Source organism: Ursus maritimus, unplaced genomic scaffold, assembly GCF_017311325.1.
Source record: "Ursus maritimus isolate PB19 unplaced genomic scaffold, ASM1731132v1 scaffold_2, whole genome shotgun sequence".
Lineage (NCBI taxonomy): Eukaryota > Metazoa > Chordata > Mammalia > Carnivora > Ursidae > Ursus > Ursus maritimus.
This window is the reverse complement of record NW_024424452.1, coordinates 52,045,601-52,071,993: the sequence shown is the minus strand read 5'-3', so window position 1 is coordinate 52,071,993 and position 26,393 is coordinate 52,045,601. Positions and strand designations below refer to the sequence as shown.

General features: G+C 37.3%; 1 pseudogene; it reads left to right on the top strand.

Annotated features, from left to right (window-relative positions):
• Positions 1–3,416: 3,416 nt before the first annotated feature.
• On the top strand, positions 3,417–19,663 carry LOC103658274 (annotated as a pseudogene).
• The last annotated feature ends 6,730 nt before the right edge of the window (positions 19,664–26,393 follow it).

Genomic DNA, 26,393 nt, shown 5'->3' with positions numbered 1-26,393 from the left:
GATGATCTCTTAGAATGACTGAAATGGAAAGAAAAATCATTTGGCCTGAACCTTCCTCAGGACATGCTCAACATATACTGAATTTTCCTCTGAACAGAAAAAATAACAAAACCTCTTAAGCTGAAGATTCTAGAAACTTTTAACTTGCTATCTTGCTGGCATTTTGGGTCTTGAGAAGAGTTTTAGTCAAACGAACAACTCTGCAACGTAACCATAGGCATTTAAGGTTTTTTTTTTTTTCCAAGTTCATTAGGGTATAAAGTGATTCATGAAGAACTTCAAAAAGGATTGATTAATGCATGTCTAGTTTCTGCAGTTAAAACATTTGAAAACTCTTTACTCCCAAGTTTTATGGTGATTCACCTAAAAAAATCTCTCTCACTGGCAGAAACACATGTTAGCTACATTTATACACTAAGAGAAACACCACAGACCAAAATATTATGTTACTAAGTTAATGATATGCATATCTCATAGAATTTGCTGTAATCGATATCTGTGACCAAGCTGGCAGCAGATCAAACAGTGCCCTATATGAAATCCCTGTGAGGCCCCTCCTCTGAGTGCTTCACCCACTGACCATTACAGAGCCTATTATATGGTTCACCTTCAGACAGTAACTCACTGCCAGTGTGTGGTTTTATTTCAGCTGCTGCATATATATTTGAAAATTTCTATCTTGTTGCTCAAAGTCAATTATAATATTTATTCATATGCTAAAAAAGCATTATGTTATACACATTGCATACAATTAGCTATAGAGATATTCTTTTAATATTACATTATCCAGTGCCCTAAGCAAGCATTTGTGTATCCAAACTTTGAGAGATGAAGATAGCACAAAAGGCTGTAAAACATAGGAAATATAATATTCTTTATGTGTCTGTCATGCCACTGAACAGTTTCCAAAAGGTCTCACCGGCATTTTATCTGACCTTCAGAACTACAAGGTGGACCCACCCTCTGAGTTTTAAAAGGCTATCAAGTGAGAGGTGTTTAGGCTTATTCTGAACGACTCCAGAAGGTCGAACTGAAGGAGGAGATGAAATCCATTTTAGTCACATTTTAACCCAAAATAAAGGAGACTTTTCTGACCATTACATATCTTTCTGTGCATCGGTTTGCTTCATGGTGTGTCTCTTATCAATGGAAAAGTCTAACACAGTGGCAAAAAGAAGTCAAGTATCCATGAGTAGCTGGAAAAGATGACCTTTCAAATTTCTCCAAATGTTGGAATCCTGGGCACATATTCTAGTTCTCCTTTAGTTTAAAAATGGGTGGTAGCTTGCTGTCCTTCAGATCCTAAAGGGGGGAGTATATCACTCCTTCTGTTCCCTTCTCTAATCTGGACACATGCCCAGTTAAGATGAAGAACAGTTTAGCCATAAGTTTCAGCTGCTGCGTGGCTAATGGAAAAGGAGCCCAGGAATGCACACTCTCTCTGTGTCTACTCAATGCCAACAGGCTCGCCTGATTTGAACAAAAATCCAGTCAAGCTGCCTGTTTGGCAGCATGCAAGCAACACATCTGGGTGCCTTACAAGATTTCTGATTGAAGTAAGGGGCTGTTTTCAAACTATGTAGGCAGGACATTAAATGCTCTCTTCCCCACTGGGCTGTGCCATAAGCTAGTGAAAGTTGATCATGAAATTCATGGTATCTTGAAGCAGAAAGATCTCAGAAAAGATCTTAACCTACGTTTCTCAAAATGGAAACACTACCCCATGAAGGCTCCATGGGGTAAAATGGTATGATACCAAAGAAATTGCATATTTAGGTCTTTCTAGAAGATTCACAATGCACATTATTGTAATTAAATATTCTGAGAAGTCTTATTGCAAAGAAACTTTGGGAAATATAGATCTATTTTTCACACATGAAGAAACATGGGTCCAGGGAGATAAAGTGACTTGTCCCAGGCTGAATATACTGACAGAATTATGATTAAAACCTGGGTTTTTTTATTCCTAATTCAATGTTCTTTTCCCTAGTGTACTGTCATGATCATATTCTTGACTTTTATATTTCATTTTGTCATGCCCATCTCAGGTGTTCATCCTTAGACTGATCATCTCTAGCTACGGGGTAGAGTCTGGGAAAAGCCTTAGGATAAAGCACTTGCTTAGTCAATATACTGGAGCCAGAAATTAGGGTTATGTTGTCAAAAAACAAGAATATATCAGATCGTGGAAAGATGTTAGAACCAAATCTGGAATTTCCTACAAATGAAACATTTTCCACTATCTATTCCGCGCTATGGCTGCCTTTAACACATGCATTTCCTTTTTCTTTCATACTCAATTCCTAATGAGTATGCTTTGACATGATTCACCTGTTCAACATAGAATCCCAAATCTACTCAACCCAACTAAGAATGAGATACCTCAAGACTGCATTCTGTTAATTACAGAAGTGATATGATCATTGTAAGTTTAGCAACCCAGGATTCCTTTCTAGACGACTCAGTCAGGCCCAGACATGGTTTTTGAAGAGCACAAAATGTATGGACTTTGCATCCTCCCCCAATGCAGTCCAATATATAATGGGGGGGGGGGTGGAGAAAGATAGCAGCAGTGAATGTTCCCATTTAAAAAATTAGAAAGGGGGAATGCACCAGACTTTGGATACTTATAGATGGCAATAACAAAATGAATATTGGATGAGTGACTAACATCTTTGAAAATTGATAAGTCCTATAATTGGTCAATATGGACCCCCAAAATCAGCTTCCCCGGAAGATTTCCCTTGCATTTTTCAGGACCAGCCATAAAAGAGGTCTTGTAATACTCTCTTGGGTTGTCCTAACTTAGTTGTTCAATTCTCTTAGTGGTAATTTTGGTGACTATACATTACTTACATGGCTGGAACACACAGTTAATTTTTTTTTCAGTCTTGAGAAGCTTTGTGATCATACACTACCCTAAGAATTTAAGCAACAACTGCTTACTATCATTGTTGTAGACGCTTTTTGCTAATTAGCAATATAGGAAATCTTATAGTCTAATCTAGGCTGAACTACAAACCTAAGTGACTATGTCCCAAATCTTAATTTCTGCTTAAAGTTATCAGCCTTGGAGCACAAATAAAGCATGATAGACTGACTTGGGGCAGGTAAAAGATTTTCCTTAAAAATTAATTTTTTCTAGATCAGTACTGTCCAATATAAGTTCCTACAGTGATAGAAATGCTCTTATTTTCTGTTGTCCAATATGGCAGGCACTACACACATGTGGCTACTGAGCACTTAACAAGTGATTAGTACCAGCAAGGAGCTAAATTTTTTATTTTATTTAATTTTAACTAATTTAAATTTACATAGCTATGAGTGGCTAAGGCTACCACATTAGCAGAGATCTAGAATGATCCCATATCAAGGTTAATTTCCAACCAGAACTATATACTATAGCAATTAGCAAGATGAGCTTTGTCAGGTAAGAGGCGTAATAGAATATGAAATTAGGATTCCCTGATTCACCTGCTCTTTTTCTGTATATTCACATTTCAAACCATGATCCTATGTTATCCTTAGCATCAGAAGCAGGGTCCCTTAGAAAACCCTATCTTAACATTGCAGCTCAGAAAGACCAATGATTATCTGATCTTCCTTATAACAAAGTTATATGCTTATCTTAATGTTTCTGGTTCTGTTTTTTAGCAAAGTAACTCTGGACAGGAACTTCTTGCCCTTTTGAAATATGTCAATGGAGGCCATCAGAAATATTCAGTAATGTATGCTAATCTAAAACGTACCACAAAATTCTTACACTTTTATCCCCAAAGAGCACAATATCTGATCCCAAGAGAAAGATCAGGTTATTGCTTCCAAAGACATACAGCTTTTCATTCTGGAATGGGAAAATGCTCAGTAATTCCAGGCCTCATGAGTCAGTTACATATTTTCTCCGTTTGTTTTGTCACACACTGGCCAATTTGAGTACTTGTACTCTTTTGGTTGCAAGCGACAGAAATCCATTTAAGCCCCCCCTCAGAAAAGGGGGGAAATGAGGGCAGTTCATACTGTATGGATATAAGAAGGTCTCATAGAAGACAAGACAAAAGTAGTCAACAACATTTATAAACAAGAGCTGTATTCCAGATACACACTAATAGCTGGTAAAATGTATGAGATCTTTTAAGCCCCAACTCAAACATAAAGGTGTAAGTTGCTTTTTTTTTTTTCAGGTAAATCTTCAGGAAGATTCCTGAACTCTTTGTTTTGTTTTTGGTATACACTGTTTATATTTTAGGTTTTCTTAGCAGCTTCCAAGAAAGATTTAAAATGTAGTGATACTCCATACTTTAGTTTACCATGGCCTCTCGAGAATTGAATGTCCCTCTGTCACAGTTCATTTTCACTTTAGGTTCACTCAATGGCATAGCACTTTGGATCCTGTACTGTGGCTTACTCCATCAAATTACTTCTAGCTTCACTTTATAAGAAAAGGATTTTTCTCTGCTGACATTTGTACTTCATCTTTTTTCCTTTCTACTTTTCATTTGTTTTCCATTTCTATTAGTATTCCCTTCACATGCACAAAACCAAAAGGACTGAAATAGCAAACAACATGTCAACAGCACTCCCGACACATTGAACAGTTGGCAGAGCTTGGGAAGTGAGGAAAAGGAGCATGCACACCAAGGGTGAATGGGCTGTCGTTTTTCTGCTACTGTACCAAAACACTTCAATAAAATTTCATACAATCTGAGGACACGGCATGGTAATTAGAACAAAAAAGCCGAAACTCTGTTTCCAGAGAACTGTTTGCCTTCGGAAGAAATTGGTTAAGGGCAGTAGATGGATAAGAAACCAAGTTATATAAAGAATGACTAAAGATGCTGGAAAACTTTTGCCTACCATCAGATAATTATAAAATCAAAGGTAAGAGGAAACCTGAAAGCATCATTTCTTCCAATCTACTATAAAACATGTAAATTTTCTACCAACCGTTGTCCATCCTATGCTAAAAATACCTCAAATGAGGATAAGTTCCCTCTCACTGCAAAGCAGCAAATTTAATAGAAACATTTTTAAATAAGTTTTTACTGAAGTATCACATATGTAGAAATTTTCACAAATCATAAATGTATAGCTTGATAAATGTTCAGAATATGAACTCACCCCCCACTTTTTTTTTTTGTTCTTGAGGGCCATCTGTCTATTTGATTTATTTTTTAAAAAACTTATTAAGGTATAATGGACATGTAACATATTAGTTCCAGATGTACAACAGACTGATTCAATATTTGTGTATAGTGTGAAATGATCACCACCAAATGATAAGTGTAGTTAACATACACCACCTCACATAGTTAGCAATGTTTTTATCTTGTGAAGAGAACGTTTAAGATCCACTCTCTTAACTATTCTCAAATATACAATATGTATTTTTAACTATAGTCACCATGCTGTCCATCACTTCCCCAGGACACTTATTTTATAACTGGAAGTTTGTACCTTTTGACCTATATTACCCACTTTGCACCCCGCCCCCCACCTCTGGCAACCATTAATCTGTACTCTGTATTCATGAGTTTTGTTTTTGTTTTTGTTTTTAAGATGCCACATATTAGTGAAATCGTATGGTATTTGTCTTTCTCTGTCTGACTTATTTCACTTAGCATAATGTCCTTAAGGTCCATCTACGTTGTTGCAAATGGCAGGATTTCCTTCTTTTTAAATGGCTGAGTAATATTCCATAATACATATGATATACATCACATTTTATTTATTTATTCATCCATCAGTGCAAAGGCAGGTTGTTTCCATATCTTGGCTATTGTAAATAACGCTACAGTGAACGTAAGAGTGTGAGTATCTTTTTGAGTTAGTGTTTTCATTCCCTTCAGATAAATACCTAAAAGTGCAATTGCTGGAACATATGGTAGTTCTACTTTTAATTTTTTGAGGAAACTCTATACTTTCTTTCCATAGTAGCTCTACCAATTTACATTCCCAGCAATGGTGCACAAGGGCTCCTTTTTCTCCACATCCTCGCCAACACTTGTTACGTTTTGTCTTTTTGATGCTAGCCATTCTAACGGGTGTGAGGTAATATTTCTTTGTGGTTTTGATTTGCATTTCCCTGATGATGGGTGATGTGGAACATCTTTTCATTTGTCTGTTACCCATCAGCATATCTTTGGGAAAATGTCTATTTAGTCTGTCTTCCCATCTTTTACTTGAATTGTTTGTTCTTTTGTTACTGAGTTGTATGATCTTTTTATATATCTTGGATATTAACCCCTTACCAGATGTATAATTTACCAACATTTTTTCCCATTTAGTAGGTTGCTTTTTCATTTTGTTGATGATTTCCTTTGTCATGCAGAAGGTTTTCTGGTTTGATGTTGTCCCACTTGTTTATTTTTGCTTTTATTGCCTTTGCTTTTGGTGTCAAATCCAAAAACAATCATCATCAAGACAGATGTCAAGGAGCTTACGACCTATGTTTTCTTCTAGGAGTTTGTAGTTTCATGTCTTACATTCATTCAAGCTTAAATCCACTTTAAATGATATTTTGTGTATGGTGTAAGATAATAGCCCAGTTTCATTCTTTTGCATATGGCTTTTTAGATTTTCCAACATCATTTATTGAAGAGACTGTTCCCCATTGTATATTCTTTGCTCCTTTGTCATAAATTCATTGACCATCTATGCATGGGTCTATTTCTAGGCTGCCTATTAGGTTCCATTGATCTATATATCTGTTTTTATGCCAATACCATACTGCTTTGATTGCTATAGCTTAGTAAAATAATTTGAAATCAGGGAGCATGATGCCTCCAGCTTTGCCTTTCTTTCTGATGATTGCCTTGGCTATTGGGGGTCTTTTGTGGTTCCATACAAATTTTAGAATTGTTTTCTCATTTCTGTGAAAAATGTCATTGGAGTATTGATAGGGATTGTATTGAATCTGTATATTGCTTTAGGTAGTATGGACATTTTAACAATATCAATTCTCCCGATCTATGAGCATGGAATATCTTTCCATTTCTTTGTGTCTTAAATTTCTTTCATTAAGCTCCTATAGTTTTCAGTGTATAGGTCTTTCACCTCCTTGGTTAAATTTACTCCTAAATATTTTCTTCTTTTTAATGCAATTGTAATGACATCCCCTTTTAACTAACAAGAAATAAATCATTAACAGCATCTCAGAAACTCCCTTAGGTCCCTTCCCCATCACTTAGTCCTAGAAGTAACCATTATCTATTATCTGTCACCATCAATTCGTTCGTCTGGCTTTAAATTTTCTATAAAATGGAATCATACTTATGTAAACTTTTTTTTTTTTTTTTTTTTTTTTTGCCTGGTTCCTTTCATCCTCATATACTCTTTGTAAGAGGGAATATGCTACAAACATTTTGGAAAACTGTTTGGCATTATCTACTGAAGATAAACATGGGCATATAACAAACCCAAATGTGTACATAATGTGCACTAAAAGGCATACTTAAGAAAATCCATAGCATCACTGTTCAGAATAGCCCCAAACTGAAAAAAAACCCCAACATATCCATCAACAGTAGAATGGACAAATAAATTATATTTTCACAGTTGAATGAAGAGAGTGAACTATTGTTTCTCACAAAAATAAGGAAGAATTTCATAGTTATTCAATATTTTGACAGCTTTTATTTTTTAAAGATTTTTCATACTTGAGTGGGTGTCTGCTCTTAGCTCTTTGACCAAATTTAAAGAAGAAATATAATCGTTTTCATATTATTGATATGATTGTCATGCACTAATAATTAAATTAATCTACAGCATGTTCAATATCACAGTAAAATATTTTAATGGGTAAAAGTTCATTTAGAATGTATCCACTGACAAAGTCTAAGATGATTTGAAACTTAACCATATCACATAAGAAATACATAAAGGAACTTGTAAGTTACACAAGACTGCAACTCTATGGCTCTTTTTTTATCCACTAGACTTCTCCTACTTCAACTCCACACAAAATCCAAAAGAGACAGACAATGACTTATAAGAGAGAATTATAATTCTGTCCATTTAAAGAGGTTATTTTGTTCAGATAATCTCCCTGTTACCTAACTGCTCTTAGTAAGTGATGAGAATACTGTTTCTCAATTCCTCATGAATTACATTGCTATCTCTACTTTCAAGATCTGGTTATGTACTACCGATTATTCACATTGCCCAATGTTCCTTCAGAACAGCTTTTCACTGTTTGCCTGTCCATCATTTTATACAGGGAGCTACTGGCAGAAACGCCTGGAACTTTCCTGACTCTAACCTTATATGGCCTGACGTACTTCATCTAGGTGAGATAAGGAATCTGTCTCCTTTCCTCAGTTTCCATCTGGAGTCTGGCATTTCTCACAGGATCTTCTTCAAATTTATCAAACTTAAGGAGAAAAAAATCTCCCCTCTCGAAAGAAAGAAAGAAAGAAAGAAAGAAAGAAAGAAAGAAAGAAAGAAAGAACCCAACAATTTCGAACTAACCTGGGAGCAGATCGATATGACACCTAATACCTTATATTTATTTGTAAAATGCAAATACCTTGAATAATTTTCCACCATACAAGTTAAACTATTATTCAATCATAATAACCAAGTCTCCCTGAAATGATATAATTATTTCTTAGCCCTGCACCGGATTTATTATATTAGCATTTATTCATTAATTTAATCAATAAATATTTATTGAGCATTTAATCACGTGCCAGACACTATTCCAGAAACTGGAGATACAACAGTAAATAAAACAGACAAAAAGAGTTAGATATTAATAAATCTAAGAAAAAAGTTTGATATTAATATAGCTAAGAAAAAAGTGCTGAGGGAGGAAAGAAGACAGGGATGGGGCACAAGATGTCTTAGGACTATATCTTTAGGATCTTGGACAAGATAAACCAGGTTAATGTATGTTTAAATATGTTGTACTTTCTATCTTGACAAAAATAAGCCTCCATAAGGACCTGGAAGGGAAGGTTTGAATTTAGAATTTTGGTACTTCTAGAACTCCTTAGAGCTCCATGCTGGAACCTGGCAGCACAGAGAGATCTGACTCCACCTTCCCAGCCCTAAGCCCATGGCAACAAACCCTATCCCCCCACCACCCTATTCTTCTTTTCCCACACTCGATTCCACTACACCAAAAAAGGCCTTGTGCACACCCATGTGCATGCCTCAGTCCACATTTTTTTTTCTTCTTCTTCTTTTTTTAAATTTAAATTCAATTTATTTAACTTATAGTGTATTACTAGTTTCAGGGGTAGAATTTAGTGATTCATCAATTGCATATAACACCTAGTGCTCATAACATCAAGTGCCTCCTTTACGCCCATCACCCAATTACCCCATCCCCCCCCATCCTTCAGTCCACATTTCTAAGCTCTGTTCACCCCTTGACCACTTTGGAATCTAGTGGGGTGTGTAACAGTGGCAGAGACCACCCTCAGGAAAACAGACCCAGGCAAGAGGGCCTTGCAGGTCCTGGAAGAAGAATCAGAGCAAAGGAGGCAAGAAATGTTGGAGTTTTTTGGGGCGCCTGGGTGGCTCAGTCGTTAAGCATCTGCCTTCGGCTCAGGGCGTGATCCCAGAGTCCTGGGATCGAGCCCCACATCGGGCTCCTCCTCTGGGAGCCTGCTTCTTCCTCTCCCACTCCCCCTGCCTGTGTTACCTCTCTCGCTGGCTATCTCTCTCTGTCAAATAAATAAAATGTTAAAAAAAAAAAAAAGAAATGTTGGGTTTTTTAATATCTGGAACATTGTTTCAAAAAGTGGGGGTGGGCACAAGCCCCTGGTGGACCCATAGACTCCTAGACCTATGAGTATGTATAAGAAGTTCTGAGTGGGGTCTTTTAAATTGAGGGTCAAAGGCAAAAGCAACCCCATTTTCCCAGGTTCCAGGGTGCTACTGGTTGCCAGTACTTTTCCATGTATGTGAATATATAATATTCACATATTATTTACATATTCACATATGTATATATATAATTTATATGTATGTATATATCTGTATTTATGTATGTGTATCTGTCTGTCTATCCATCCATCCATCTATACATGATATATTGTAGAAATAGGTATGTTGAATACTATACGTTGGAAAGTATTAGCTCCTTGAATCATATAAGCTAATTTGCCATTTTCTGATTCCATGTTAATCAAGCACAATTCTGACCGCAAGTTTGGCTTTCTATGTGGTTTGATTATAGGGACAGAAGGTGCCATCATGTCACAGCACATATTCTGATCCTTTGGTCCATGGGATAGTCATATTACAGGTTGTGTTTAATAATTGGTAATATTTAACATATTGTCTTCATGTAAGTTTTGTTAGCGTGTGTCAATAACCCCTAAGTCCAGTATGAAATAGTAGCAAGATAACTTTTCTGAAATTGATGGTTCATGGACCAGTTGCTTGACAAAGAATTCATTTGCAGGAAATGCACCCCGGAGACCACTCAGCAGTGAGCTAGCTGATCTTCCCTGGCAACACTAAGAATGTAGCCTGAGCCAGTTCAAACTTCCACAGTGAGGAGACAGCCCAGCAGGCACTTACTATGAATGCTCAAGTAATACACGATAATTCAGAGTGCCGGGAGTTCTCGCCTACCTTTGGGTGCTGCAAGAAATGTAGAGGGGCTTCCTGCAGTGGGAATAAGAATCCTGCAGACCGCTCGGCAGCAGGTGCACCAAGAGAGTAGAGAGTGAGAGGCTCACACCCAACAGTCCCTCTCCTCCCCAGTCATCTAATTTTTTCGCAACTAGATTCTTTGCCTACTTCCTTTAAGTCAGTGGGATTGCCTTTATGTGCATATGTGTGTCAGCACCATGACATAAGCATTGCTCTTGCTGAATCCAGGATTTTGGCATGAAACCACTCAGAACACAGAAAAGTATGCAGTGTTACCTTGTGTTTGTCGTCAGGAAAAATGCCCTCCTTTTTAAGGAAATGTATTAAAAAATAAGAAAAATGGCTGAGGTGGATAAGTTCAAATGCTCTGAACACTGAATTTTATAAAGCATCGTCTACTGAATCAGACAAGCAGATATTTGTTGGGATCCAATATTTAAAATGATGGCTGGCTTCCTAGTTATAGTTGCCTTAAGAACGGAATAAGTCAAATGACATACAACACAGGAAGAGATTTGTGACTATGTAAGCTACGAACAGTGTCCAATTTGGTCATAGTGTGCATATAATATAGAACCCTCCCTCCCTCCCCCTCTTCTTTTCCTCATTTCCTCCCTTCCTCCCTCCTTTCCATAACTATCCTGGGAATTTACCATGTGACAAGCACTTGGGTAGGTACCAGGGATACAGAAGTGAAACTCAACATGTTTCAGGTGCCTTTTGGAGCTTTAATCTAACACAGTAAGTGCAACCAAGTCAAGGGTAAGGTCTCAGCGGGGATGAAACTTGCAGACCAGGCCACGTAGCAAGATCTGGTTTGCTTATTGGGATGACAGGCATAGGAAAAAGACTTGCCCTCTGTTCAATGCTAATTTACCTTTTTTAACCAGAGCTACTCACACAGTGCAATTATTATGGAAAAATCCACTGAAAACATAAAACAACACTTCATTAATATCTACATTTTTGTGCCATGAGAATATTATATAGCTTTATGACATCTTGTTTGTTAGAATCTTTAAGCGAGTTAATAAATGTACCAGAGTATTATTCTGTGTTAACAAAGCTTTATTTATTGTTCAAAAGAAGGGATAATTTATCCTGAACTCCTCCCTCACCTCATTTAGTCCAGTAACTTCCTCATCTATGCTGAAAGTATGCAAATCCAATGATACTCTAATGATGTCAACTTAATTGAAGAACCGTTTAAAATGAGACCGACCCCTTCTCTTCCCCCCGACTGTTCTAAATATATGTGAAAGTTAGAGTTTAGATATTTTTTCTCACTTGTAAGCACCAGAATTCCAAAGGGTTCTTTGTAGAATATTTGGGATATTATCAATCTTGACTAAAATAAAAAACTCAATTCTTTTTTTCATGTAGGAGACCATGTATCTACAGTATTTATCTCATGTACATATTTGAAAAAATAGTAATTATATCTTAAGGAAAACAATTCTGAAAAACAGTTCAGAAGGTTTCTATCTTTGTGCTTATGGCACATTTCTTGGTAGCAACGTGTTATTCTACCCCCATTCTGCCCATGTTACTGTCCTCGGCATCCGCGTTTCTGAGAAAGTTCAGCCAGCTCTACTTGTGTGGCATGGAGAAACGAACATTCTTCAGTTGAATGAGTTATGCAACTGAACGGATCAGTGATAACTGTGGTTTAAACTAAATTGAGGAATCGCCAAAAATTAAACTGACCGAACTTCAGATCCATCTTGGCCTTACTTGAACTTTCTTAACATGTCTGTGACTGTTTAACTTTCTGCCATTAAGAATGAAAATTAAAATTCTCTACACGAATAAGCAGGGGAAGGCCCAGCAAAAACAAAACATTCTCCTAGAAAGAATTCAGTATATTCTTACTAACAATGACTCTTGCTTCCTAACTACATTTTTGATGCAAATTTGTCATTTAAGGTCTGAAAGGTGCTTTAGGGTTTCTAGAGGAAAATTTTGCATAAACATTGTATGTTATTACGGGTGAAAATATTTGCAAAATTATAGTCCAATTCACTAGAGCAACAGAATACAAACACAAAATACATCTGGAAAAAGAGATAAAAAAGAAAACATGGGTGGTCACTTTCCCAACCTATACTCTCTCTAATAAATCAGAGTTTGCTTCTATACAAAAATAATAGATCATCTCTCACATCTTGAAAGCTGCTAGAATCATTTCATGGAAAAGTGGCCTAATGCCTAAACCATCTCCAATCAGCCCTGGAGCTTCCTGAACCTGCCAATGAATGACACCTGTTTGCAAAACATTTATTTGCTCCCTTGCACAATGTGAGCTACTTCTCGGCCTTATACCCACTCTTTGGTGTAGTCTTTAGATGATCATAGTCCTTAATTGTTTTTCCAGAACATTCTACCATTTCTCCCTTATTTGTTTCTTTTGAACCCAGTTTCTGCTATTGTCTTTGGGTCTTTGGTTGAAATTCTTAGAAAAATCCTCCAGGGAACATGTTTGTTCTTTTCACTGTCTTATTTGGGCCTTGCGGTGGGGGAGGGGGGGTTCCAATATAAATAACAGACTTAGAGCAAAAATAGAACAAGCCATTTCATCTTTGAGTTGTGTAGCCACAATCAAAACCTCACTCATGATACATAATCATGTGATATTTTACTTTACCTTGTCAAAAGATGGAACACTCTCAAAGTCTCCCTACTGTCTAGATTCATTCACTAGTGGTGATAGTAGTGGACCACAGTAGAGTCGAAGAGGGACTGAGGAAACTGAAATTCTTGTCACTGCTGCCCCCCAAAAAGGATTGTTTTGAAAGCAGCCACTGAATTCATAGTCAAAATGTGTAAATTTGTAAGCCTTAAAAATAATGTGCTTTTTTTTTTTTTCCAGAAAAAAGAGAGAGATCACCAATAGACACCCATAAGAAATAACTCCCTCTGATGCTCTCAAGACATATCCAGTCCCACCTGGATATTTCCTGTTTTGTGAATTCTCTTTGCAGAATCGGGAAAATGCTGATGTAATAACTTCTCGGTTTTTTTCTATGTTCCACACAGTGCTGGAAAAGTCACATGATTTTATGCACCTGTGTTGTTTGGTCATTTTCTTTGAGTCCTTTGGGAGGAATCAAATGATGCCTTGATGTAATGTGTATGCAGAAGCCATTTGGGAAAGCACTTCTTCCTATGGGAATACACTGAGTTTTGAAAACTGTGCAAATAAAAACAATGTTGAATTTCTGGTATGCTCACTGAGTGTGTGTGTGTGTGTGTGTGTGTGTGTGTGCACGTGCACATGCACTCGCACGGACACACACAAGCCCTTCTACACACAGATATGAATTAACTGCCTATTCGAGACATCAATAACCGCTGGTTCTTTTATAAAGAGGATGTTGTGTCTTGCATTTTGGACACACATGGAAAATGTTCTTAAATTGCTTTCTGTTTTTATCATTAAATGTGGGAATATACCTAAAAATCACAGCAAACTCTTCTTTCTGTGTGGTCTAAAAAACATTTATCACTTTTTCCTATAGATGGAAGGAAATGCTATATTTAGTATTTTGTGGGAGATGGCAATAAATGATTCTGAGATCTGATAATTACTAGAAGATTTATTCCATGAACAAACTAGTAATCCTGGTCGTTAAGTGTTGCCATGCTTAGGCACAATTAGTTAACAGTTTGGTCTCTGAGCATGAATAAAAGTAGATGGCCAGTTACATATTATTCTATATTTTGTCATTGATGAAATTGTACGGAGCAGGTTTAAGAAGAATCTTCTTTTTATTGACAAGGAAATGGAGTCCTTCCTCTGAAAAAAATTAGTTTCTTATTAAAAAAAAAAAAAAAAGCATGCCCCATGGGAATAATGGAGGCAATTTAAAAAGGAAACTCAAGAGATTATAAATAAATATTTAGTGATAGATACTTGGTGGATATTCCATTCACACAAACTGTCACACTAAGATTCAGCAAAAGTTTTATGGCTGCCCAGGATTGAATATTGGTCCCTGCTGACCTGGCTTCCTCACTAACTCTTGCCTTCTTCCTCTGCTCTCTCCAACAAATGCCTGATGTTCCAGTCATACCAAACTGAGACGCCCTTCCATCCAACAAGACAGGCCCCTCTTGCCCTCAAGTCCAGAGACAAAACTTACTTTAACCTCTTCCATTTGGAACATCAATACTTTAAAGCTTTTTAAACCGCCATCCTCTTTTCCTCCTTGCTAACATATCTGCTGTGTAACTTTTTCTAAAATAGACCTGTTGTCGACTTTGGAAATCATGGAAGTAGATTATTTCTTCTTTGATGATTTCTCCAAAGGTTGTTTGAAACTCCTTAAGTACATTCTGGGCCTAGCGGAGCTGTGGCTTGTGGTCCCAAAGAGCATTCGAGGCATGTAGTGGCCCTAAGGCGTTGGATGCTGGACAAACTGACCAGTGTGCTTGCTCCTTGTCTACCCACCAGTCCCCACAAGCTGAGAGAATGGCTCCCTGTCAAAATCAACAGACTGAAGTATGCCCTGATAGGAAATAAAGTGAAGATCTGCATGTAGTAGTTCATTAAGATTGGTGGGCCAAGTCAGCTGGGTTATACTACTCGGGAGTTGTTTTTTCCAGTTGTTTGCTCAGAAGCAGACTTCATCTGGAGTTTTCCCTTTTGGGAGTGAGGTCAGAAGAAAGGAATACTCACATGTGAATCATACTGTACATAAAACAAAGTGTAGGCTCCTTAAGCTTATACATTTTATACAATAATAAAGTAAAATCAAACTTAGAGATTCTATCTTAAACACTAAAAAGCAATAAAATTCAAATTTACCACATTAATTTAATGCGAAAATTTAAATAGTTTTGCTGAATCTAGTTGCCACATCATACCCATTGCCTTACTAGATGAGAGCTTTGAGTTTGTGATAAACCCATATCTATACATCTGGAGTAGTACATATATATGTATAGATATATATCTATTTAGATATATATCTACTAGCTATCTATATATAATTCTGTGCTAGAAAAAATATTGATGGCAAGGTCTAAACTGATATTACTGACCCTTCTGGTATTATGGATTTTATCAGTATTGACAAGACCAGAGAGTATTACCGTCTGATCTATGGCACGAAGAGTCTCTTTGCTGTTCATTGTATTATGCCTGAGAAGCCAAGTACAGTTGTGAAGAGTAAGAAAGATCTTTGTGAGCACAAAAGGAATCCCCCATCTGATGACCCATGACACTCCCATTATCTTCTACCCTCATCCACTTGTCAAAGTGAATTACAACATTCAGATTAATTTAGAGACTGATAAGATTATCGATTTCATCAAGTTTGACACTTGGTAACCTGGGTATGGTGATTGGAGGTGCTAACCCAGAAGGAATTAAACTGATCATCAACATAGACATCGTGGTCTTTGAATGTGGTTGATGTAAAAGATGCCAATGTCTTTGCTGACTTGGCTTTCCGAAGTGTTTGTTACTGGAAAACACAACAAACCATGGATTTCTCTTCAGCATTACCAAAGAGAGAAAGAGATTGGTGGCCAAAGGAAGCAGTGGGTAAAATGACCTTCAGGTGATATGATTGGAGAGCTCTCAGAGGGTTAAAGATAACACAGCACAGAAAACAAAACCAAAAACTCCTCCCAAGAGATGAAAGTATCTTGCCAATTGTGCAGATTCAAAGTGACCCTCCTTAAATGTGTTACCTTTTGTGATACAAGTTTTCACCAAAGCACTTTCACCAAAGATCCAAAATTCTCAAACACGCTCCAAGCCTTTTCTTCAATTAATATTAGATCCCTGACATCAGGGCTAATTTTCTAGCCAGACATATATAACTTAACTTACAACCACAATCTCTGTCTTTCATTTTGCAGAATTGCTGACTCTAAAGGCCCAACCCTTTTTCCAGGTTGTATAAGTTATTCTTTATGGCTCAGAATCATTCTTCTTGCCAAAAGATTCTTTGCATATTTCACATATATGCCGTATCTTCTCATTGCTTCCTGTGCTTTTAATCACATCTAATTTCATTTCCGTTGTAACCATGCACTCTTCCCTAGCATTTTTAGTATTTTTACTATACATCCAAACTAAGAGGGGAGAAACAAAGCGTGGATTTTCAAATGCTGCCATTACACTTAGTCAACCTTTCCTTTTCTTATTCCTCATCCATGTCTTTTACCAATTTGTCTCTCTCCTCTCAAAATCTCACCTTCTTTACAAACCTTTAAAGAACTTGTTCTTATAAGAGCATTCACTGGCCAGAGAAATTGGCATTCCAGAGCTGTTTTCCATCTAGCCCCTCCTTCAGCCAAGAACTGCTCTTACCCACCACACCAAATTACAGTTAATCTTGCATCTTATACCCAGGTATGGAGGCCTCCTACTGAGGAATGCAGAGTGACAATAGAAAAAGAGCCTGGATCCTTGACATTTTGAAACTGCCCTATCAGCCTTGACTGCTGACGCTAGACTGATAAAAGAAAGATAAATAAAATTCTAATATTCAAAACTCAGTAAGTTTAAAGGCAGTTTAGCTACTGTTTTACTTGGCTCTTTGTTGAAGTACCTGGAATCTATATCCTAATCAATATATAAGTGAAATGGGATCTAGAAATAGAATAGAAAAAGAAATTACATCCATTTATGTAAAATGGAGCTACAATTCTTGTATTTCATAACTTGTGACATGAGGTTCTTATTTGCTATATGGATATATAATTTAAAATTCTGGTTTTTACTAGAATAGAAAAAAGCACGATAGTGCACTAAAGGATGAGCAAGGGTCAATAATTTTCTTAGATCTGGTGATCAGAGAAAACTTCTCTGAGGAAAGGATATTTAAGCAGTTTTATGAACTGGTGGTGTGAAGGGCAAGGAGACACACCTTCAAAGCAAGGCAAACTGCAGGGGTGAAGATCCCAGGGGAGATAAAAATTTAGGCTGTTAGAGAAACTGAAAGAATTCCAGGTGACTAGACTTTGTCAGTAATTGGAAACTGTCCTAAGATGAACTTGGTGAGCTAGCAGGGGCCCAAACGTGCAGGGTCTTGCAGGTCAAGGTTAGGAGTTGGATTTTATTCTTGGTGCAGTGGTACGCTGTTGAAAGATTTAAAATAAGGGAGTGGTGTGGTTGAAGTTGTGTTTTAGAAATAGGAGTTTGGTTGCTGTGGATTGAAGAAAAGAGAAAGGCAAGAATAGGAGCCCTAGTAGCTGTTTAGAGGCTGTGATGGAGTTCAGGAAATAATGAGAGCTTTGTGTAAGACCATGGAGGTGACGGAGAAAAATGGAGAGGAATGGGTACATCTGATGTGTTCTGAGATATATTTTAAAAGATATAATTCGCAACAAATCTATGGATATATAATATATATTTGGAGAAGACTTGCTGAAGCAGTGGATTTGGGGAATAAAGGAGAAAGGAAGCAAGAGTTCCATTTGTAATATATTAAGAATGAGATGATTCTGAGATATGTTTATGAGGAAATGTAGGCTTCTGTAGCAAACAATCCTCAAATTTCCTGATTTATCAGAAGTTTATTTCTCATTTATACAGCAAACCACCATGTATCTTCCTGGCCATATAACTCTCATAGGAGACTCTTTTCTACCTGGTGGCTTGGGGACCCATTTTTCTATCTTCTGGCTCTACGTTGCTCTAGGTTCTTAGCGTTGTTTTCCAATCAGTCTGCTAATGAATAAAGACAGCAGGAGCAAGCAGGGAGATTTGGGAAAGAAAAACATACGTAGAGGCCTGTTCAGGCAATGACATAATGTCTATCATATCACATTGGCCAACCTTAGTCATGTGGCCTAGACTAATTGCAAGACAGACTCTGAAGTGTAGTCTCATTATGTGCTCAGGAGGAAAAGGAAAGGGTAAAGCAGTCTTGCCATAAAATTCAGCAGGAGGGTCAAATAAGTCTTTGGGATATAAAGTCTGGAGCTGTTTTCTCAAATAAATTGAACAGAAAAAAAAGAAATAAACAAATGTCCATTGAGTCCCATCTCCAAGGATCTAACCTAGGCATTTCAGAGAGTACAAAGGTGAACACCCCTTTCTTGCTACTCACAAAGTTTGCATAATGTAATTGGGAAAAGAAGATAGAAACAGTTGCAAACATCGTAAAAGAAAATAATGGGAGACGTCAAAGAGCAGCAATTAATTACCAAGTAAGTGATATAGACAAGGTATCATATATCGGGGTGGGGGGAGTGAAGTCATCAGGCTTGACTCATGTAGGGAGGTTTCCTAAATGAGGAAAAATTTTAGGTGATCATAAAGAATATATGAGTTGTCCAGGAAAAAAAAAAAAAAAAAAGAAAAGATAAAAGAATTTTTTTTTTTTTTTTTTTGGCACAGGGAACTGCATCAGTAAACATGAAATTTTTTCCACTGTTTAAAATAACTGCTTTTTTGGGTCATAATTAGCACTCTTTTAGAAACCACAGATTTAAATGTCTGTTAACTACGTAGTAATCAGCATCTTAATAATTATATTCAAAGTGATGTTTATGTGGCTTATGATAATTTTTCTCTTTCCAGACAGGCTTCCTCACACAGGTATAGCCTCAATTGCTAAACCAAAGATGGGCTCGTTCACACTTTGGGTTCGAATCTATGATCCACTATTCTTGGTCTCCACAATTAGAAAGATGAGATGTCCTGGTTGTCCAGGGGGTCCAGGCAATGGTCATTTGGCTAGAGTGAATTTCTCCATATTTTATACATCCATAAATATGACCTAGTGAGGATCAGCAGAACAACGAGCAGCGGAAACAGAGTCAAGGAAGTGGGATCAGGAGATGATTTCTGTTTTCTGAGACAGAAAGAACTTCCCGCAATTGTTCCGTCTACAAGTAGGTTCAGATTCTCAGATCAAGCAAGCAAGCTCAGAAGGTGGAACCAGGCCTGAGGCGCACCTGCATGATTCAGCTCTTGGGAGTCTGCCTTTGGCTGTATGTGAAAGAGACTGACGAGGATGATGATGATGATAATGTCAATAATGGCAATAATTTGCACTTGCTTGGGAGCTTTAATGCTACATTTTCAAAGATGTTATAAACAATAATTAATTAAGCCCTACAGCAGTTCCTAAGGTAGCTATTACCTGTATTGTGCACATAATGAACCAAAGCAAAGAAAGGTTAAGTGGGCAGCCTGAAGTTACACAGGAAATAAAAGCTTGGAAAAGAGAGGCTGATTCCTAGCCACAAAGTTGGCTTATTCATGTCGTTTCTTGGGAATGGAAGTGAAGTTTGCAGAGCCCATAATGAATTATGGAAGAAAGAGCTGAAATCTGAGGTCCAAGGGTATCCAGGGGCTCTCCTAGAATTTCTCAGAAAGTCAATGATCTCAAACGGATGGGTACTTGAAGCTCTGATGCCCCTAACCCTTGCCAAGACAGCCTTTCTGCCGTTGCGAGTTTCTGCGCAGGCGCCTCACCGCCGTGCTCTAATAGGCGCCCAGCTTCTTTTACCAGAATGCAGGCGAATTACAGGTAGAAATGGGGCTATTTACTTCGGTCTCTCAACATCTAACACAGTGCTAGGTATATCATGGATATGATACAATAAACATGCTTTGAAAAATAATGCATGGGTAAAAATTTGTTTTTGTGAATTTCGCCTGAAGTACAAAAAAGCACTGTAAAGTAAAATAATTCCAAAAAGCAATGGTATTAACTGGCTGAATGAAGGGAAAGGAATCCTACTGTAGAATCTACAGGCCCGAACATTGATAGTAAACACTGAGATTGAAAGACATGCCTGAATTTGCTCTGCCAACTGGTCCTCTCTCTCATCTTCAGTTCACTCATCTGCAAAAAGTAATAATACCAGCCTCACAGAGTTGTTACACGGGCCAAATAACATAGTGGGTGCAGATCATCTATCTCGAGACCACACTAAGCCCACAATAAATATTCATGTTCTTTCCTCCTTTTAAAAGCCAAAGTATCACTAAATCTTCACCGTTGAAAATATTAAGGAGTAATCTTCTTGCCTCTAGGTAGAAAAAGTTATTTTCACATGGAAAACCCTTTATTAGCAAGGTAAAAGGGAGGAAATATTAAAATAGTTCACTCCCTAATGCTATATGAGAAAGGAAAGACTAAAGCGCGACTGGAATTCCACTTAAGCAGCACAGTCATAGAAAACTCTAGATAAATAAAAAAGTTGAAGATTAGCTAATGTACCTGATATAAACAGTCCCAAATTAATTTAAGGACCTCACATATTTAATATAGATAATGACTATCTGTACTAATGCAATTAAATGCATGACGACAAAATCAATTTCACCCAATCCTGCAAAGTCAATGTTTCAGGACTTGGAAACGAGATGGAAAGAATTTAGTGGTAGGAAGGGGAGGGGCAGGAAGGAGGAGGAAAGAAGGGAGGAGCAAGGTCATGTACAGTGGCAGGTGTAGGGACAGGTGCTCAGGGTAGGGCCCAGGGAGATGAAAAGAAGTGGTTATGAAAAGAAGTGGTTACACAAACCACATATGTGGACACATACACACACATACACATGCACATGCATTCTACCCTTTAACCATGTGTTTAGTTAAGCTTTAAAAAGATAAGAATTGCATTTTAACCACATCTTATTTGACTTGCTCCATATGAATAATCTCATAAAATTTAGTTTATTTTGCTATTTCCAATAGTCTTAAAGATATACCTACTCAAAACTGAAAAGACAGTGGATCTTTCTTGCAGCTTCTGGAAAATTCCAATTGAGATAATAGTTTTTACCTTTAATTTATACTGGGCTTGATGTTCTTAGCTTTCTCTCCTTAGCTGTCATGTGTCTAAGCCGACTAGGGGTTCATGAGAGGATAGTGAAGGATAAACAGTGAGGATTTGGAGGGAGACACTGCGAAACTCCCTGGAAAGCTTAGCTTAGGAATCTAGAAGACAGATTTATATGCTGCCTGATAGTGTCGGCTTTTCAAAAATTAGGAAAACAAAATGTAATTTGGATTATACCTTAGATTACTACAAGGTAAAGTAATTATCTTATTAGTTGTTGATTGATGCTGAAATCTATCTTTGGGTTTAATATCAATATAATGTGAGATCACTCTTAATAGTTGAGCCAAGCACCATGTATTAGTATGTTTGGCTCTATTAAATGCTTTGGAAAGAAGCAATAAAAACTCAGTCTTAAGTGGTAGACAGACACAATTTTATCATCTGTCATTGTCATTAAGATACATCAACATGGAGTTGAGGGAGACGAATGTTTAAACACAGTCATTTATATTTATGATATACCTACAATGTAGCAAATATTTTTACTTAACTATTTTTATCTTCCTTGCTTGAAGTGGCAATATCCGATTAGTAAGCTGACAGATAAAATATAGACTTGCTAATAGTCAAATATAAATGAGATAAAGACAAGTTGAGCCAGAAAACCAAGGAAATGTGGTCTTTTTCTTAAAGTTAGATGGGTCCTTCATTAGTTCTTTTGGTTAGTATGACTCAAATTCTGTTTTTAAAATTTAGAATTGAAACTTAATTGAGACTTATAAGTATTCCCATTACCTCTGCATCGCATTAGGGTGGATTTCATGTTAGCATCAATCAATTCAAAATTCCTACAGTACTACTCTCATATTTTCTCCTCGCTGACCTTCATGTGATTATATTTATTACTGAGAATCAGGTGCAAGAATCAGTCCTTTACAAATGTACTTAAGTTTCAAAAATCAGATACAAAAAGAGCTTTATTTAGAATGTTAAAATCGATGAAGTTTATTTCAGGCAACATATAAAATTCATTTCTTAAGTGAGTATAAAAGCAAATGAATTTAAGGAAAATAGGACGGGCTCAATAATCACATTTAGAGTTCCTTTTTTAAATCAATAAAAGAATTTTTAAAGAGTGACCCATCTAATTCTTCTGTAATGTTTTAATGCCCTCCCCAATGAGCAGAATACACATCTGTATAATGATTTGTATTCAAAAACACTGCCTCTATCTGCAAATTCTATAATCATTTATGATATAAAGATATATCAAAGTTACTAAAACCATTCAGCAGTAACCAAAATATGAACATATCTGAGAACAACTTTGTTGGAAATAAAGACATTAAATTATCTGGACAATAAATTAAATAATAACCATAATAGATGGAGTATTGAGACATTTAGTTTCTGGAACTTTGCTTTGAAGGGTTTTGAGCAATTTAACTTAAATGCCCTAAAGATTTTTAATGGTCCTAAATAATTTATGTGGGTACAGTCTGTTTGCAAACTGTGACTATTTCCAATGAGCCATTGTTCTGTGTACAGCACATGCACAAATCCTAAACTGAGTGGTATACATGATTTCAAAGTTGATGAGTGACTGCATTCCAATAGTTTGTTGGTGATCTTGTCTTGCTGTTTTTGTTGTATATGGTTTGCAGGTATCCTTTGTAAAATTGTTTGGAATGCTAAATGTGTCAAGTATGTGAGCCATAGTAAGTATTAAGAATGGCTATTCTCTGGAATTGGAGCCAAAAGGTGTTCATTGAAATAGTCTGCCTAGGAAAAAGTTGAACATTTTGTACAGACTATTTAGGGCACTGAAGTCATGAGGATGGGCTAAGTGAATTATCCAACTTTCTTCTGGTTCTATCAGTTTCCAAAACAATGACCTCTGTTGGCAGTTTTTCCCTCCCAATTTGCAGATTTCTTAGTAGCATTTCTCTTTTCTCAAGTGTTGGATAGCTGGTGGTATTTAATGTAGGCTAGTGGTAGGTCTGCTGTAAAACACTTTGAGACGTTTTTAAACTAGCTCTGAATTCTATTTAATGTAATTACGTGTGATTTGAAGGCTAAATGTGTAAATCTGTTCAAGAGAAAAACATCTTAGGTAGGAATGCCTAGAGAAGAGTAAGAAACCTTTTCTAATGTGCTTGCTGAACTTGATGGGCTGGGTTCAGTTCATTCATTTTTGAAGGATCAGTGGAAGAAACTTAAGATCAGCAAATGATGAAATAATAGTTTGTGTTTATCACAACAAGCATAATTAAATTAAATGTTTCAGCATAGAAGAATATGTAAGGACAATGATGGTTTCCCTGATCTGAGACGAAGTTGATTATATCACCTCTCTCATGAGAGATTTATTCCTAGGTGGGAAAATGAACACACAGATCAGAAAGTCAGAAGCTAAAAAGACAACAGAACTCAGCATTTTCTTGGGTGACACACTTGACTTTCAGGGTCTTCGTGACAGGAAAAGCTGTTACCATACAGTCTTCAAATTCCCTTCTGGCTTTATTTATTTATTTTTAAAGATTTTATTTATTTATTTATTTATTTATTTATTTGAGAGGCAGAGAGGGATGGTCAGGAATAGAGAGGGACAGGCAGACTCTGCACTGAGCCGAGCCCAATGTGGGGTTCGATCTCACGACCCTGAGAGCGTGATCTGAGATGAAACCAAGAGTTGGTCACTTAACTGACTGAGCCACACAGGTTCCCCTCTTCTGGCTTTAAAATATTATGATTCCAAATGGATTATCGGGAAAATAAAGAAATCGGTTTCATGTTAAGGGTTTGGACTTTTTGTGTATAACTGACCAAGTTGACTGAAACAATTTTCCTTTTCTTTTCTTTCCCTTTTTTAAGAGAGAATAAGAGCACATGGTGGGGGGGAAGGGGCAAAGGAAGAGAGAGAATCTCAAGCAGTCTCCATGCCCAGCGCAGAGCCCCATATGGGTTTCGATCTCACAACCTGAGATCATGACCTGAGCTGAAATCAGGGGTCCACTGCTTGAACCTCCCGAGCCACCCAGGCGCCCAGACCGAAACAGGTTTTCAAGGGAAAGGAATTAAGCAATCAGTAATGAGACAAAGGTCAGAAGAATGTTAATACAGAGTGTTTAAATGACATAAAAATTCATCTGCAGTCTGTGTTGGGAGTTTGTGATTTTTGTGATCATGTCCAGAATTCCCTGAATGATCAATTTATACAAATTAGTCCCTTGCTACTCAGGTGGGGCTTACTATTCTCTAAGGTGGCATAGCCCCTTGCTTTTCTCTTGTTAAAGTATTTTGGAGGAGAGCAATCAGAACTGAGGGAAATGGCTCATACTGCCTCTCCAGAAGGATCATTGTCTGGTGTCCTTGGTCTGTCGGTCCTACCATCTGTGCCAAGAAACTTCAGTCATTGCTCAAGGGGCTGGGATGGGGGTCTTTGCAGTGACATAGGCAAATAGTCACAATTCATGCACAAGGACTTTCCTGCCTTGCTGATTTTCCCCAATCCTGGATGTGAAAAAGTGCTTTTACTGAAAGAGTGTCATATCTCAAAACCAGCACAAAGTAGGATGGACAGAGTTTGCAATTTCATATAAATTGTTCTTTACTACTATACAAGGAAGAAAGCCTTAGAAACCTAGGCCTTCAAAAAGAGGGACTCCAAAGGGAAGGTCCCAAGAAGTCCCCTCTGTCCAGATGGCTTTCTCTATATCATCCTCCCCTCATCTTCCCAAAGACTTATGAAAGCTTTTAGTATTATATCATCCCCGCTCCTCCCCCAGCAAGAAATTCCTAAGGATTGTTCTCCTTTTGTCCTTTTTTGAATTCTGCCAACTGAGCACGTTGGCCTTTGCCTAAATACTAGTCAAAATATTCTTTCACTTAAACACTGCTCATTCCTAATAGCAAGTGGAAGGTTCTTGTCCCACGGGCGGTTGATGACAGTGGGCACTCTGATGCCAGTTTAGTCTCTCCAACATGGAGAACTGTAGCTGATTTCTTCTAGTTACCTAAGAAGTGGCATGTACATTTGCCAAGGGAACATCACTTATTTGTCTTGATAGTTAGCATTCTGGCTCATTTGAGAAAAGGATGGCTTACAGTGGCTTTGACCTTGGCACTTGATCCTATTGTGCTAATGAACATTTTTGTCCTCCTCCACCAGGGTTTCTCAACAGTGGTATAAATGCTATGTTGGGCCAGATGTTTCTTTGTTGTGAGGGGCTGTCCTGTGTATTGTATGAAGTTTAGCAGCACCCCTAGCCTCTACCTACTAGATGCCAGTGGCAGCCCCAAATTGCGACAACCGAAAATATCTCCAGACATTACCAAATATCCTCCGTGGGGCAAGAACTCCTCTGTTGAGAACCACTGTCTTAGATAAATCTTAAGAATTTTTACAATAGCTGTAAATGGCCTCCTCTTATCTATCTCACATATCAGCATTAATTAGATTTGTTTTTGTTTCCAAATTGTTCTACATCCCAAAAAAGGGTGGAACACTCCGAGTATCCAGCAAAACCGAAGTGAAGATATCATACTTGAAATTAAAATACCAAGATCTGATATTGGTTAAGTAAAGTCTACAAGAGTGCCTTGCTGTTACAATTTTTTTTCCTGAAAATTTCCAAGCCTTCAGTTTACTTTAGCCTGATGATAAGTTAACGTTTCATTGCTCAGTGGTTGGTCATTCTCTTTTATAGCCAGTGTTCCTCTAGGGAACTGAGTTGCTTTCAGAAACGAGCCAATGGGGTATCTGTTCTTTCTTCCTTCCTTCCTGTCCTTCTCTGTTCTGCCTCTGCCCTGACCCAAAGTCTCTGTCTCTATCGGGTTCATGTTATTGTTTTTGGATAGCCCAAGGAAAGCTAGTTTCTCTTAGTGATATAAAAATAGTTACTAAATCATGTGTACAGTGTTACGTGAATGGATACTTATTCTTTTAAAAACATATATAGCAATTTATATATAAAAACTGGGAGAAAGGCAAAGTGGAATTTCCTTTTCCTTCCTCCCCAACTGTGCTGATTTCC